Genomic DNA, 15,922 nt, shown 5'->3' on the forward strand with positions numbered 1-15,922 from the left:
CGTCTGACGCAGGGCATATCTGCAAGCTTAACGAGATCGATAGATGTCTCAAAATTGCGTACAGTGCATGTTCGATGAGCGAGAGGCTTCGCACGAGAATAAGCCGATGCTTAAATGCTTTATCGAAATGGAACTTGATTACTAATTTCGGAGAGTAGCTGCAGCCCGCGTGGTCACGAGGCAATATCCTAAATATATCCGCTCTTCCTAGTAGGTCTATATGAAGGAACGTTTAAGACCCCGATTGAGTCACCATCCTCAATGGATATAATTCTAAGACTTCATTAACCAAAGTGGGTACCACATTGGAGCGAGGATGCCGGGCGTCAATTTGATTTAGTGTGCAGAAATTGAAAAATGAGAAAAATAATGACAGCATTGATCTCGGTATTACATACAGCGTGTTCCGGGTTTTAACCGACAAACTGCGGGAGCATATTCTACTAGTGGAAATAAGAAAAAATTCTTATATCGAGTTTGCTTAGAAATGCTTTATTACAAAGTTATAAACCAATATTGAAAAGAAATATGAGATAAGTAACAACGGAACATAGTGTAGAATTTGGAAGGTCGAAGATGTTTATGTTATGTGTATTCACATGTATTCATGTTCACTATGTTGAAACGATTCAGTATGATTGTTACTTTCACAACAGTAGCTGTTAGATTTCAATCGTCATGTGAACTAGCAATTACTATCAGAATGCCAAAAGTGTTTTCAAATGAGGAATACACCGATATTCATTTCGTGTACGGATTCTGTGACGGAAATGCACGAGCTGCCGTACGAGAGTATCAACGTAGATTTCCTAACAGGAGAGTACCAGATAGATTTAAAGCAACGAATTACTAATTCAGTTACTGAGATGCAACAAAATTTTCAGGAATGTCGTACTGTAACAAATTCTGTACTACGTCGATGTCTAGCTTGTATCGATGTGCAAGGACAACATTTTGAAATGCGTCACTAAATCATTGCGTAGATAATTTTTATTTTTGTGAAAAAATCCGTTGTTACTTATCTCATATTTCTTTTCAATATTGGTTTATAACTTTGTAATAAAGCATTTCTAAGCAAACTCGATATAAGAATTTTTTCTTATTTCCACTAGTAGAATATGCTCCCGCAGTTTGTCGGTTAAAACCCGGGACACCCTGTATATTTCGATAATATATTTTTACTGTAAATCTATGCTCGCTTCGTATCTGCCCTTGGCGATTTAAGTATTGTATATTCAACTCTTAAAGAGCGGTTGTGACAATGGAAATACATAACATACATTGAAGATACGTAACAGTCTTATCATCCTTAAATAGAATAAAATCGAACTTGCTGAAATTATACAGGTTTCAATCTTATATCGAGATTAAAGCGAAAAGAGAAATAAAACTGCGGGAAATTGTTGTTATTTGTAGACAAGACCAATACAGAAAAAAAATACGGATCCGCAGTTCAATTTCTGAATGTGCAGGACATAAAATTTATCGTGGGCTAACAATATCGCAAGAATCAATATTGCGTCAGTGATAATGCGCCATCAAAAAGCGCATTAATGACAAGAGTAAGTTGTTTCCTGTTACGTGACGGAGAAAGATAAAGTTTGCGATATATATATTGGCTCTAGCGTTAACCATGAAATTCCTCTTGGAAAATCCAGTCGTTAGTCAAGGGGACAAGATCTACGACGTGATAGAGACGACATTGAAGATTGGTATCACTAATATGAAGGGTGGGTTTTACTTAAATTCTACATAAACGTATCTCTGAAAAAGATTTCATGTCCTCGTTAATTTTGTGTATAAAATAATTAGCGATTAATAACTCGATTTTATTTTATTATAGTTATTATAGTTATTATATTATAGTGTATTATAGATATTTTTTACTTTTCTATTTTTATTTCCTACAGCTTTCTTTCGAACAAGTAAGATGGATAATAATTATCCCTGCAAACACGAAAAAAAAAAAAACTAAGATTTCCATTATATCGATAAGTTATTTGATAATTTGTTTTATTACTAAAAGTATAAATTTATATATTACTTATTATAAAAAGGAATCTTTTTTAGTTTGTCGGAAACAAGTAATGGAATTTCAACGAAAGGTTGGAAAGCCATCCCCAGTGGCTTGACGCTAGTCAGGATCTTAGGGAACCGAGGGGGGATCTGCGGGTCTGATTAATGAGACTAATATCGCCATAAAAATCGGAGGCAGTCCCTTATATTGCGGTTCGCTGCGAAAGCCACTGACATGTATGTCTGTACATTATTGTGTACCATCCACTCGAATGTCCCTCTTGCTGCCCGAAATATAGACATCCGGACGCGTGTGCCGTTTTTCACCGGGAGCCTTCCGGAACGTCATAGCCATAAAAAGTAACGACGCACCCTCGTATCCCCTGTGCTCTTTGACTTTGTCTGCGTGAGATTGATAAATTTCGACGAATCCGCCTTCCGCGCTTGCACGAGTGCGGTGAGATCGATTGGAACTCTTTGCCGGCTGTATAATTTATTCCACTTTCCGCTCTATCTTGCGACGAGCTTTTAAAATTCATTTCTCTCTCTCTCTCTCTCTCTCACACACACACATACACACACACACTCTCTCCGTCTCTCTTTCGCTACCGGATTTCCGCCTTCAGCGTAAGCGCTAATTAATGCTATGACGTACCGACCGACTTTAAGTAAGGAGGAACCACACGAATCGCGGGAGACGTATTGGGGTTGCCTGCGAGGGAGAAGCGGCAAGGTCTCGCTTCATAGAACTCGAGAGGGCCAGCAATTAACGCGAGGACCGTGAGCCGACGAATGACGACTCGGATACGCGGGACATAAATTTTCCATCAAGAGATCCGATTTGCCGAGCGTTAAGAATATTGCTGCGGTCTTGAGCTAATTCGTCCTCCAACCTCGGTCCGGAGCGCGCTTCTTAATAAGTAATCCACTCGGTGGCAATCTTGCTCGTTCTCAGAAAAATTTTCCCTGCTATGATTTCTCCCGTAACTGGAGACGTGTCATTTAATCCTCTACCTTTTCGAGACATAATCTCTCTACCTTTTATTCTCGATAATATAAAGTAACTAATTCTCATAACGTGACTTTGGCACTGTCGAAATCGTCAACGCGGTAACTCATCCCCATCGATTTACAGCGATGCAAATCTTTCAGGCGACAAAAAACACCGTTTTGTTTTTTCTTTCTTTCTTTTTCTTACATCGTGAGTAAACGCACGTCGGTGAGTATTCGACTCCAATTAAAAGCACGCGACTCGACTCCGATCGAGTTCAGACCGTTGCAACTCGTTCCTCAGCGAGGGCATTGTTTGCATAGCAAGAGTCCTTGAAAGCCGAGAAACTCGAGACAATCGTTCCTCGAAGGCGGCGGTCCTATTACGTATAATTGGTTCATTAGCTTCCATATCGGCGTAGCTATATTCGGTCGTTGTTGTCTAGAGGGGCTGCAAGAAGGGCGCCATGGCGCTTGCCTCTCTACCCCGTTATCCCTTCATCTCCGTGATCCAATCGATACATGCGTGTATCTACGTATGTATATTACATGTATGTATATATATTATGTATATCTCCCTGACATCGATGTATATCGTAATGACAAACGCTGGATATTAATCCGGAAAAATGGCGGTTGACGTCGAGCATTCGCTCGAGCGAAAACCGATCGCGAGAAATTTACGTCTGAGATACGACAGTTCTAGGGCATCACGTACGGATGGACCCCCATGAATCTTGGTGTCCCGCGAGGAAGCGAAATTGGCGAGGCAGCCTTTTAATGCTGCTATCTTCGGAAACGTTTTCGATACTTTCAGCCAAAACGTGCACGGCGTCTTTGCGTCGCCATCTCGATCGTCTGATTCTTTCGCCTCGGCAGTTGCTGTTGGAGTCTCTTGATTATGCAATATAAGCTGTTAGCGCATCGTCGTTCCGACGCTGATACGCTGTAACCGGCGAAACATTATCTATTCCGCCGAGGATTTCCTTAACGAGCAGAAAAAACACTAATGCACACGTAAACTATGTAATCTCAGAACGTATAAAGCTGAATCCGCGCGGTTATCCGATTACGAGTTTTACTTGTTTAACATAGGGCTTTTTTTGATGGAAGTAGGAATCGATAATTTACTCTAGTACTAAACTAAACATACTAAATAAATATATACTGTTGTATTTAATAGATTTCATGAAAATTCGTGTATATTTTTCTTTTGTTCATCGAGGATCTCTCTATTGCATGATTTTATTTTGTTTGTGAGGATAATAAAATCAGATTAGCTTATTTCCAATTAACCCGCATTCTCATACGAGTGCTGCTAGCAGCATTCATCAGTCTTGAACTTTCAAATTCGGGAGTAATTCCGGAAGAAGACCTCGTTAGCAGATACAAATCCGTGACGAACTATAACGACGAGATTAACAACGACTGCTCGTTTAAATTGTCGTCTAGCGACCCCGCCGAGTCGTGAATCCCGTCGGTAATAGAACGGAAATAATTCAGATCGGTTCCATTTTAAATTAATACGGCGCATCGCAGCCAGGTCGGCCGATGGATCATTTTCAATTATCTCGCGGCCGTGTTTTCCTCTTACCGCCATTTCCGTAGTCGAAAAATCTCGCTTTTCTCTCTCTCTCTTCCCCTTCATCATCCGTAAAAAGTTACGAACGCTCAATTACTTCGATCCGTTCCTCCTCTCCCCACATCATAAAATATTACGCTCGAATAATTACAAAGACGTTGAAATAAAGACCGTTTCTGATCAAGATGAGAAATCTTGTCTCTCATTGATATACGATAATTATTAGATAATTATTAGATCGGAAGATATAAACAAAAATGGTCCTTGTTACACACTAATGGATTATCTTCTTCGAATCTTGACACGCGACAAATTCAGTTATACAATATTGTGCGTATATGTGATACATGTATACTGCTATGATTAAAATACAGGAAACAGTAAACTATCTTTATTATATTATGAGAATTGACGAAATATTTATTAATTCCATGATACAACCTGAGCCAACATCGTTGACGTAATCACGCTATAGATATGACTTGCTTTAAACACGCAACTTGTTACATATATCGCAGCTGCAATACGTCCTAAGCTATCGTGTCTAATTAATTAGAGTACATTAATCAATGAAACCTCTATGCAGATGACTCGCTAGTTATCGCGCATCCTAACGATAGAGATGTGATGGAATGGTATACTTCACGAATATACGAGTATACTTTACACAAGTCGTTGGTTTACTGCTATCGGCTTTCGTCGCTGCAAGTTTTATTGCGGCTTCATGAAAAATACATTTGCTTCTATTGCAACCAACGTACGGAAAATGCATTGGCAGAAGGTTCTAGTCGAGAGAGGACACTCAAGCGGAAAGATACTGCACAAGATACTCGGCTGTTTGTTTTTTAACTACGAGATTTTATTTCTTCTTTAAAGTTAAAGTTAAAGTTAAATATCAAATCAGTTTATTCTGTAGGAAATAACGTATAATTAAATGTAAATGTAAAGTTTTTGCATTTAAATGTAAAATTCTATATTACATCAAGTGCATATTATTAATCAATAAAGAAGTAGTTGATCGCAGTAGTCAGTAATTTATAAAATAATAAAAAGTATGACGATCGATTAAAATTAATGCGAGTTTATTTCGCTTCGCATTGATCCGTCGTCATAAAGCGCGTATGATACAAAATACATCTCTCCTGAAAATTAGAGGAAAATAGATGTCCGAACTGTTACAGAACAACAACTGCAGCATCGCGAGGGAGCAACAAGTCTTCCTATTAATAAGTAGCTGCACTGCCCTGTCACGGACGTGTAGCGAGTTGGTCATGTCGCATGACAGCTAGAATAGCGGTCAGCAGCAGGACAGGCCGAAAGAGGGATGAGGGTGTTGGAGTCAGGGCGGATATACCGGATGCAAGTATGTGGCGAAAATTATGAGAACCCAGTACTATAAACTGCGGATAACGGAAAAACAAATAAACAGGAAATGTACGTTACGGTCTTGCAAAGTGAAGCGAATCCGTGAGAAACCAGATTTCGAGCGTATGATATTCAGTAAAAATGGTTCTCTGTGTAATTTAAGCGAAAACTACGTTGGGAATTTAAATTCACCTTTTTGCGAAATAATAACTTTTATGTACATATGTAATGGATAATAAAAGCATTTGCACATCATATTTTTTTTGAAATTATTTTATAGGAAATAGGAAAACATTATTGCAAGAGCTTCCTATAGGAATATAGTTTTATTATTTATACTAGTGCATCGAATATAACGGTTCGTAACAAAATCTTTGTGTTGCACAATTATTCTGCAAGGAAAGATAGAATGCAAATATATTTTTTCCCATCATATATGCTTTACCGTAAATCTAAATTTTACGAAAGTACCTGTGCAAATTGGCTCTTTGTGTATAGACGTTCGGTGAGATAGAATAATGCCAGATAACATGTTCGAGCTATTACACTGACGAAATATTGCACCCATGAAATTGTTCCTTTCTTTCGCGAATTAATGGCCGATCTCGCGGGGAACGAGGATTGGGCGGTACCAGGCCTTGATCGTGCTTTTTCAGGAACTGTTTTCAAATGCATTCCAGGTAATTAAATTCTCGCGCTTTTTCAGACTGAATCGAAGCAAAATAATTGCATTTCTACTCTTGGGAAAATTGTAGCGAAAAATATTTTTGCGAGTGTAAAATATCAAAATTATCAGGTCCGAGCACGAAATAATTTAAATTAATAAAAAAATAAAATCTAGAATATCATTTGGCATATTTAAATTAAATAAATATAAAGTGTTCGACATATGATATCAGAAATTATATAAAAATTATAAATTTAAAAACATTATTGTTTGCTAAATTTGAGCTATCGAGCTGTTCTTAAAATATCTGTTATAAAAATAGTAATAAACTAGCAAATGTGACAAAGCAATATCCTAGATTATTTCATTTTCAATCTTGTTGCGTTTTATTCTTTCCTACTGAAGGACAGCAATTTTCTAAAGGATTTTATTGTAAAAATGCAATGTATTACTCGAAGTAGTAGCTCAAAGAAATAGCGCTGCTTCATTAAGGTACAATTTCATGCTGTCGCTCGTCGCTCATTTTCAGCGACAAAACAGGTCACGTGATCAAAATTGACCAATATCCAGCGTTCATTTTGATCACGTGACCCGTTTTGTCGCTGAAAATGAGCGACAGGCGACAGCATGAAATTGTACCTTAAAGGTACAATTAAACTAATGTGTTAATTTCTTAAAATATCAACGATTTTATTCTTTTGTTTACCGTTATTTCTTGCTCTGAATAGCGCAATTATGCGTCAAAAGAGAGAGAGAAAGAGAGAGATTAGAATAAATTCTGAGATTAATGCAATTTAAATAATCAAGAATAGCATTCTCAACAACTTTTCTTGCTTCGCTTAAATCTTCATTTTAACAGCTCGTTGCACTATATTTTCGAATATTACTCGAAGCAATTTTGATGCTGTACGATAATTAATGTACGCGCGATTACATATTATCCTTTTGGCGTTTCTAGCACAGAGTCTTGCACAGAGAGATAATTCGTGAGATATATTCCACAGCTTCATCAAGCCCGTACATCAAACTACGAAGATCAAGATTATACATATTGATAATTAACACACAATCTGATTAATCTGATTAGATTAGAACAAAATGCACGAAAAATTAAAATTAGAAATTGATATTTCGACTTTAATTTATAAAACTAATTTATTTACTGCGACATGCGACATTTCTGTCAACTTGTATCGCGTGATCACGTGATCCATGCTGCCGTATACATATATCGATTTGTTCATCGCGATTGCAGATTGCAATTATAGTACGATCGAACAATTCTCAATTTCTGATATGGAGTACAGTCAGCTTTATTCGGCCGCGCGTTCGCGATGCAAGCTCTTTTCCGGAGTCGCGCACCGAGATGATCGGTTGACGATAAATCAAAAACGATTTTTCATTTTCTCATGGCTATCCATCATCGATGGATAAACGTAGGACGGAAACGGCCGCAGGGAATGGGCGCAGCTAGGGGAAAAGGGAAAATGAACTCGAATGGTTAAGGGAATCCAAAATTTGTCAAGCGCGCCCTGCAAATGATATCCCACGATAAATCCGTCCATCCATCCTTCGCCATTTTTGTTCTTTGGTGTTCTCCGGTGGCGGTATGTCCTTGAACAAACGTGGGCGAGACGAGACGAGAGAGACGGGCAGAGGAAGGGTAGAGAGTGCGAGAAGAAGAGAGAGAGATGGTGAAAGAGAGAAAGAGAGATTATACAGACAGAGGGATGATATGGGAGGATAGGGAGAGACGAAAGATGGATGAAAGCTCTTTTTTCAGTGTCTGCCCATTAATCATTCGACTGGTCCAGTCGACCTGGAAGGAGCCGGAGTGTCTCTCAGCATTCTGGTAACGGGGATACAAGGGTTAGTAACCCCTTCTACGAAATTATGCCTGCCGCTCGTGACGACAAAAAGGCGCACATTTGATAGCTGCTTTGGATGACGCGAGGAATTTCCGAGCGTTTAAACCGCCAAGCGGTTTTTGCACTCAGCCGGGTTGTTTACAGAAGTTATTTCAACCCCATCTGCCGCTTTTGTAGCAGTGGTGCCACGTGTATTTGAAGGCGCTTGGTCCTAAAAATACTTTGCGGCAAAACAGATATTTAGGTACAAAAAGTCTGTCAAAATTGCAACGTTATTTTTATGACAAACGACTCAGACCTTATTGCATTACTCGAGATATAATCCAAGATATTCTTGCCTGACAGATAAGTTTGCGAAGTCGTAAGTAAATAATCGCGAGAAGCAAGTGACAGAAAATGATATTAGACGTTCTTATCAAGAAACGGAGAGAAACGTTATTAAATGACAATCGAGCAACTTTATGCGAGCAACAACTTGTAACGTCTACTACCTCATTTAAACAAGCAAAGTATAATTTTTGTAAAAATGTGAGTACACCAAATAATAATAATAAAAGACCGGGATTGGGTGGCCATGACATTTAACCACTCCATTGAATTCGTGTACTTTTTTAAGGGTTGTTTAAGTTTAAGGATAAAAAGGGTCCAAACATTCCGGCAAACATATTGCGGCGGAATATATTTATTTATGAGACTCCGACGACACGGGTGGTTTCGCGCGGCGCTTTTAAAAGATAGCGAGGTGGGCAAGGGTGAAAACGAAGGGAAAAAAAAACGGACGACCGCCTCTCGGCGAGAAGGTGACTTAGAAAACACCATCTCTCGGCATTCAGAGAAGAAGATCCCTGACGTCCTCCTAATGTAATTGAATCGAAAAGGGGTGCGCGACGACCGTATTCTCATGCCTAGAAAAGCGCGTGGAAGCTCGGGGGGTGCGGCGATGGCGAGTAGGAACTATGCGAGTAGGAAGCGTGAGTTTCGTCTTCTTTGGCCCCGTTTCATTATAAAGAAGTTTCGCACGAGTTTTGCGGCTGTCGGGGAATATGCGGATGATACCGCCAAAATAGCTCGTTACTCGCACGGTGCGTGACCCGTGGCGACGACTTGCATTCGGTTATCGCGAGACATATGCATAACTGCGAAATAGCCGGAGATATCAGCAAAAATTCCTTTGCGTCTTCGCATTTCGTGACGAGTATATAAATAAAAATACATATATTAGACGTCAAAGTACGTAACGTATGTACGTATATGCAGCAATATATTTGCATACGCACGCAAACATAGACATATGTGTGTGTCGCACAAACATCCCTCTAGATTCTTTATACAGTATAAAAATTGAAAAACTAAAAGGCAACTTTATAATTATGTTTATTTAGTTGCATTTAATGTGATTATTCATCACGTATTCGAGTCGTATTCGTTCGGCATTTTATCCGTGTAACTGCAGTGAATATTCAACATAATTAATTAATGATTTCATGATAATTCGTTGTGCATACGAAGCTTCTTCTGATTTGCACTCGCAATCAATAACGAGAAAATGTGATAATTTCAATGAGCTTCAATATTGATGCAATGGTATATTTCGATGATAATAGCGAATGTGATTGATCAATCCGATTAATAATGCACCGTATGAGTTCGATATGTTCCACTATAGCAAATCTACTAATGGTAACATCTGGAAGTGCTAAGAGGTAGATATTGCGCTTGAGAAAATTGCATAAATTAGAACGGGTTCTATTTCCGCGCAATCGATTGCTGCGGCCCATCGTACGTGCAATTTTGATATTTCGCCAAGCCAATCTTGCCGCAATATTTAGGACTTCAAGAAGCTGCACGTGCAAGGATTGCGCAGTAAGTCCGCAGTAATTCCGCCGAACATCGCGCGCGTATGCGTTACATATTACATTTATTGCACTTGCGGATCAAGTTGATTGCTTCAGCTTTCGGGAATGCAAGAACTTCCTGAGTGTATCAAGAGTATCAAGATACACGAATTCGATTGCCTCAAACACCACTTCTCGAATCTCGAAATCGCGATCGAACTTACGCAAAACGATTTTACAGATACGTTACTTTGCACAAGCTTCAATATTGTTTACTGAACTTCGCCTTGTTGATACAATTTTGCACAGTCTCATTTATTATATTATAATAAATAGGTCCTTCAGAATCATTAAGTGTCAATAAAAATGGATAATAGCGGCACGCCCGTATAAATGTTCGATCGAGATGTACGGCGGATTACATGGGTCAGCTATATTTTGCGTTACGACACGGATTTACGACGCGAGTCATCTTACTGCCGTGCGTATCGCGGAATCTGAGGACTTTGTACGTGTTTGTCAGGTAATTGCATCGCGTTTATCCTCGGACGTAAAATCGTAGAGCTTACGTGTGGTCATTTCTCCCGCGCGTACCTTATTCGATGTTACGAGGTACCTCCGACGGAACACGCTGCTGGACCGATCATTTCATAAATCGACTTTCATAAAACGCCAAACGCATCACGCAAGTTTACCTCCTAGATTTTATTAATTTATGAATTTACATTTATTCATTTATTTGACTTGCGTATTTATTTATCACAAAAAATATTTTGTTCATAATATAGGTAGAATTGGCATTTACATGTTAATTTATGTTGAATGAGTTGGAACTGCGACAATCAGAATATTATATGCGTATACAAAATAGTAATATACGAAATGTGCATATATGCATATACATGCATGCTAGAATAATTTTATTTAACTGTGAAAAATATAAAATATAAAAGGTATAAAAGAATGTCGTCGATTTTCACAAAGTCATTGCTCCATTTTAAATTCGATTGATTAAATGTTGATTTCTATCTTCTGTTGTCAGATTCGCACGTTTATCGATCATTACCCACATACTAATACCGCGTACCGCGAGAATCAGTTTTGAATGTATTCAGCAGATTCTCCCCTTCGTGAAAGGAATTGCCGCGATTCTAATCGCGGTCGTTACCTTGATTTACGAAGGGATTTCCGCAGCGTCTTCTTTTACGGGCTGAGTACGGAGGCGGTTTTCTCCTTCTCTTTTTCCGTCACTTTTCTCGCAGCACGCTCTTCGGCGCTGTCTGTGTATTGCGGAGATGAGTTTCGAAAGCAATTTATCATAAATTCAATAAAACACAAGCCGCCAATCTAACCAACGATCGTGTAGGCATTGATTTAAACAGTGAAATGGAAAAAGAAAGAGGGAGAAACGACAGTGTGAAAGAGAACGAAAACGAAGAATGAATTTCAGAGGATTTGATTCCATTCGACGTTGCCAGGTTCATTGCTTACGAGATTGCCAGAGTTTATCTCGAATTCGATGATGGAAAGTCTTACAAGTTTTCTGTCAGATAGTCTTTTGCCTCCGTTTTGTTCATCGAAAGAATACATCCAAAGGATGTTCTACATATTTATAATAATAATAATGTAAACTCATTTTTCTTTCTTTCATGTTTCAAAAATTTATATATAAGATGAGGATTTACAAAACGGGACGTATGCACTGTCGTGTATGAAAGAACGGTCCGCCTGAGAATTTAGATATTAGAGTAACGTGTCATACGTGGATGACGTTAGTGAAAATCGATATATAATTCATCGTTATGATATCATAAGATATCGTCATATTGTTATAAGTCATCGTCATGATCTCAATAAATTTAATTTAATTGAATCTTACGGGCAAATATATTCTACATTTGTATACGTTGAAATGCAAACTCACCGAAACTACTGAACCGGTTTTAATCTCTGACAGGAACATCATTCGCATTATATTCGCAGTAACTTGTGCTACGTACATCCTAAATTTAGTATAATGTGTTTAATACGGAGAACATGGTCAATGTAAACAAGAGAATCAGACGTTAGCCAATTAACACTGAATATTATATAATAATTACATGTGATTTTGTAGTGTAACGATATCGCTCGTTATTTACATGGGTTTCGCACCTTTGCCGCCGTAAAATGGATTTTGCACGTTTGCTTCCTCGAGTAACGTTTAGCCAAGGATAATTAGTGGGTTAATGAATAACAAAGGAGTGTAATTAGATTAATTAATTGATCGCAGTAAAAGCCAGTTTGAAACTCTTAGATTCTAAATCCACTTTAGCTACGTTTACAGCAGTTCCGATCCTTTGCGCGAGTATTCTCTCGTGTAAATTTAACAGGGAAATGCGATACTTTCGATAACTTTCGGTTTAATATTTCAAGAATTTTATTTCTTAGGCTTAACGCAAGTTACTCTTATGTTCCTTTATTTACTTCAGATTTTTGTTTTGTTCATCTAAGTTTTCAACATATCAATTATCAATTTCATTCATTTTTTTCATTAATTTTTTTTATTAAGTCGATTCTTTATTTCAATTTACTTTCTTTAAAATCCTTATATACTTTTTTTTTAGTGAATTGGAATATTTTATTCGTGCAAATGCGCTTATTCATAGTATACACTTATAATCATATCTTATTAGAAATTAGTGCGATGTATAAACTACGTATGCATTATTGCTGCTTTATGTGCGGTAACATTAAACACTCACCAGTACGCGATGAAATAATACCTTGGAGTCTATCGTAGTTCACTGATGAAATCGGCAGTCTGAAACTTCTCGCATCTGGACCCACGAGCAACTTCGATTTGTCGTTGCGTTCGTGCTTCCTTCGTCGATTCACTTGGCACATACATTGACACTAGCAATCCAATTTAAATCTTTTCTTAACATTTAATGAATATTTACGTCGGAACGGGACTTAGAAGTTTGTTCGACGAGCATTGAAACGATAAGTTTTAGCACTGTACTTTACTTTGGTGCACTTCACTTGCGACTTCGTGAAATATGAAAAAAAAAGATAAATGGTACTGGAAGCAATCGCGAAATTTACCAACGCATACGCGAACTTACACGAAATACGTGAAGCTCTCACGCTTGATTGCTTCGTAGATACAATGGTGAAGCTTACTTTCGCAATATTTTGCAAAGATGATCCGCAATATCTTTGTGCGAAGATTATTTGTCTGGCATTTTAACTCTGGGATCTAATTTACGCGAATTTATTTAGAATATAATAGACGTAAAAAATTTATTATAAAATAAAGAAACCGTGATCGTGATACTGTTAACGGATACACGAACAAAGATAATCGCTACTATCAACATTTGTTTTACAAACATAGATGCAAACAAATACAAAATGTATATTAAATATTGATAACTGAACTGTCGCAATTGCGATATTAGCAGCATATACGCGAGCAAAAGATAGAACTAAATAAATTCTTATGTTTGATTACTTCGCAAATTTTTGATGATTTAGACTTTAGAATACTTTGACGAATTAAATTTCACGAAATTTATATCGCGTTTAAATTTATCGCGTAAAAATTTATATCTATTTTATATCTAATTTTGAATCGCATATTTTCACATTCAATTCACATCGCCATCGTATGCTTAATAAATGAAAAGCTATCGGCGGTTGCGTAATCTATCAAAACAACAATAGTATTCACAAATTTTTCATTACGTCAATATTTTTTCTAGCATGATGTTTTGCGACATTCAAGTGATTGACGGGATTTAAATAATCATACATGTAAGAACACGAATTTTGTAAAATTCTAGGACAGACAAAATCGATTTTCTGTGAATATATCCGTTAGACTATCTGACAAATAAGGTCATGTTATTAAGGTCGTGTTCCTTTATTCGCCGATATGTACTGTTTGTCATGAAATGTTAACCGATTCTATTCAAAAATCACAATTAACAGCGGGACAAAAGGCTCAAGAGAGAGGGAGAGAGCATTATACGTCCGCGCTTACGTATATCGCTAATACTATCGAATATGTCCACACACACACACACACACACACACACACACACACACACAGATTTTACATCTTATACGAAATATGTTAAAATAGTTAAAAATAATCAAAGTAGCATTAAAATAGTATCTTATTAAGTATTTTTAATTTAAAAAGATACGACAATTTTTACATGAAAATTTGCATAAAGATGTCACTTGTGCCATTGTTTTAGCGATTCACGTGCATGTATACACAAATCTACACACAAAGCCGGCCGGGTCGACCGAAAGCTGTGGATTGGTTTAGCAAAATTCAAACGCAAAACTTTGTACTAATTCTTAATACAAAGTTTTTAATAAAACTCAAACGCCAAACTTTGTATTATGAATTAATACAAAGTTTGGTGTTTAAGTTTTATTCTTCACAGACTTTCAATCCACTATATTACTTTGTGATCTCAAGCCTCGATATGCAAATTAATTTAACGGATATATCTCTCAGCTTTACACCGAAAGAATATACAGTAGATTCAAAAACTTATCTTTGAACTGATCCTGCTTCACCGGAACTGGAACCGCAGGTATCGCCAATCGCTTGCAAGTCCTGGTTAATCTAAGATGGAAAATAAATGATTGTGTCGATCAGGGTTTTACCTAACGCAATTGCGGTTGTTGGATCGGCGCGATTGCGCAGTGCAATTGCGTTTTACACGATCGTCGGCGCTCGAAACTCTCGCGCGAGAGATAATTAGTTTCTTCCAAAAATGAAAAAAATGTAACTAGGAAAATTAGGGTCGCTACTGTAACGAAATTCGGTAGTTTGATATATTCACCGTTTTCAAGTTTCCGCACCGCATGAAACTTCATGCGTATAGCATGTCATCACGCAATAACGAGGAAATGTCCGCGGGTCGGCTCGCAAATTTACGTACTCGTATTCCCGCGAAATTTCATTAAATCGACGTGGCCGGTTCGTGCTTGCTCGTTTCATGCGCGTGCCGCACGTTTTAATAACGCTTGCCGCACGTAATATGTTGAAATAAGTAATTAATGACGCGTTAAGCGGGGTACTGCACACATCAGAACGTTCGCTCACAATGAGAGCAAGGGCGGGCAGCGCGCTCCTTATTCCCTATTATCTTTCGAGGTCACCAGGTATCTAGGGGTGTTTATCTCTCGCTTCTTGTTTTGTATGTTTGGCAACATACGAGCACAATTTTCAAAAACACACACAGTCAAATCTAACTTCGGCACGTTGCAGAAATGATCGGCTTTGTCCGCTGAATGTTATTATCGAAAATTATATCGGAATAATAGAACGTTGTAATAGAAATTAGCAGTGTCGATTTTACACTCGCGTCGCTAGAATTAGACAAAGAGGGAACGAAGTGACGGCCAATTACTCTTTTTTTTCCAATTCTCTGCTACGCTACTGATTAGTAGTTGCTACCTCCTTCTTTCGGCCACATTTTTTATGCCTGATCAGCGCGCAGTCCATACTATATTGTATTAGGAGTGTGATTTAGTTTTGAGGGTTTTGCAACAGATGGCTGTAGTGTCAGTTTGTTCCAATAGCTGTTTCCGA

The 15,922-nt window shown here is 37.9% G+C and overlaps 1 protein-coding gene across 3 annotated transcripts in view; it reads left to right on the forward strand.

Moving 5' to 3' along the window:
• Positions 1 to 15,922, forward strand: part of LOC105281248 (two pore potassium channel protein sup-9) — an 85,564-nt gene that overhangs the window by 63,394 nt on the left and 6,248 nt on the right. The window contains exon 2 of one of the 3 annotated variants that reach the window (XM_026969439.1): positions 5,770 to 5,951. The exons of the other annotated variants lie outside the window; for them this stretch is intronic. The gene's annotated coding sequence lies outside the window, so the exon portion shown is untranslated. The remainder of the gene's footprint in view (positions 1 to 5,769; positions 5,952 to 15,922) is intronic. 3 annotated transcript variants of the gene reach the window in all.

This window comes from Ooceraea biroi, chromosome 5 (assembly GCF_003672135.1).
Source record: "Ooceraea biroi isolate clonal line C1 chromosome 5, Obir_v5.4, whole genome shotgun sequence".
Classification (NCBI taxonomy): Eukaryota; Metazoa; Arthropoda; class Insecta; order Hymenoptera; family Formicidae; genus Ooceraea; species Ooceraea biroi.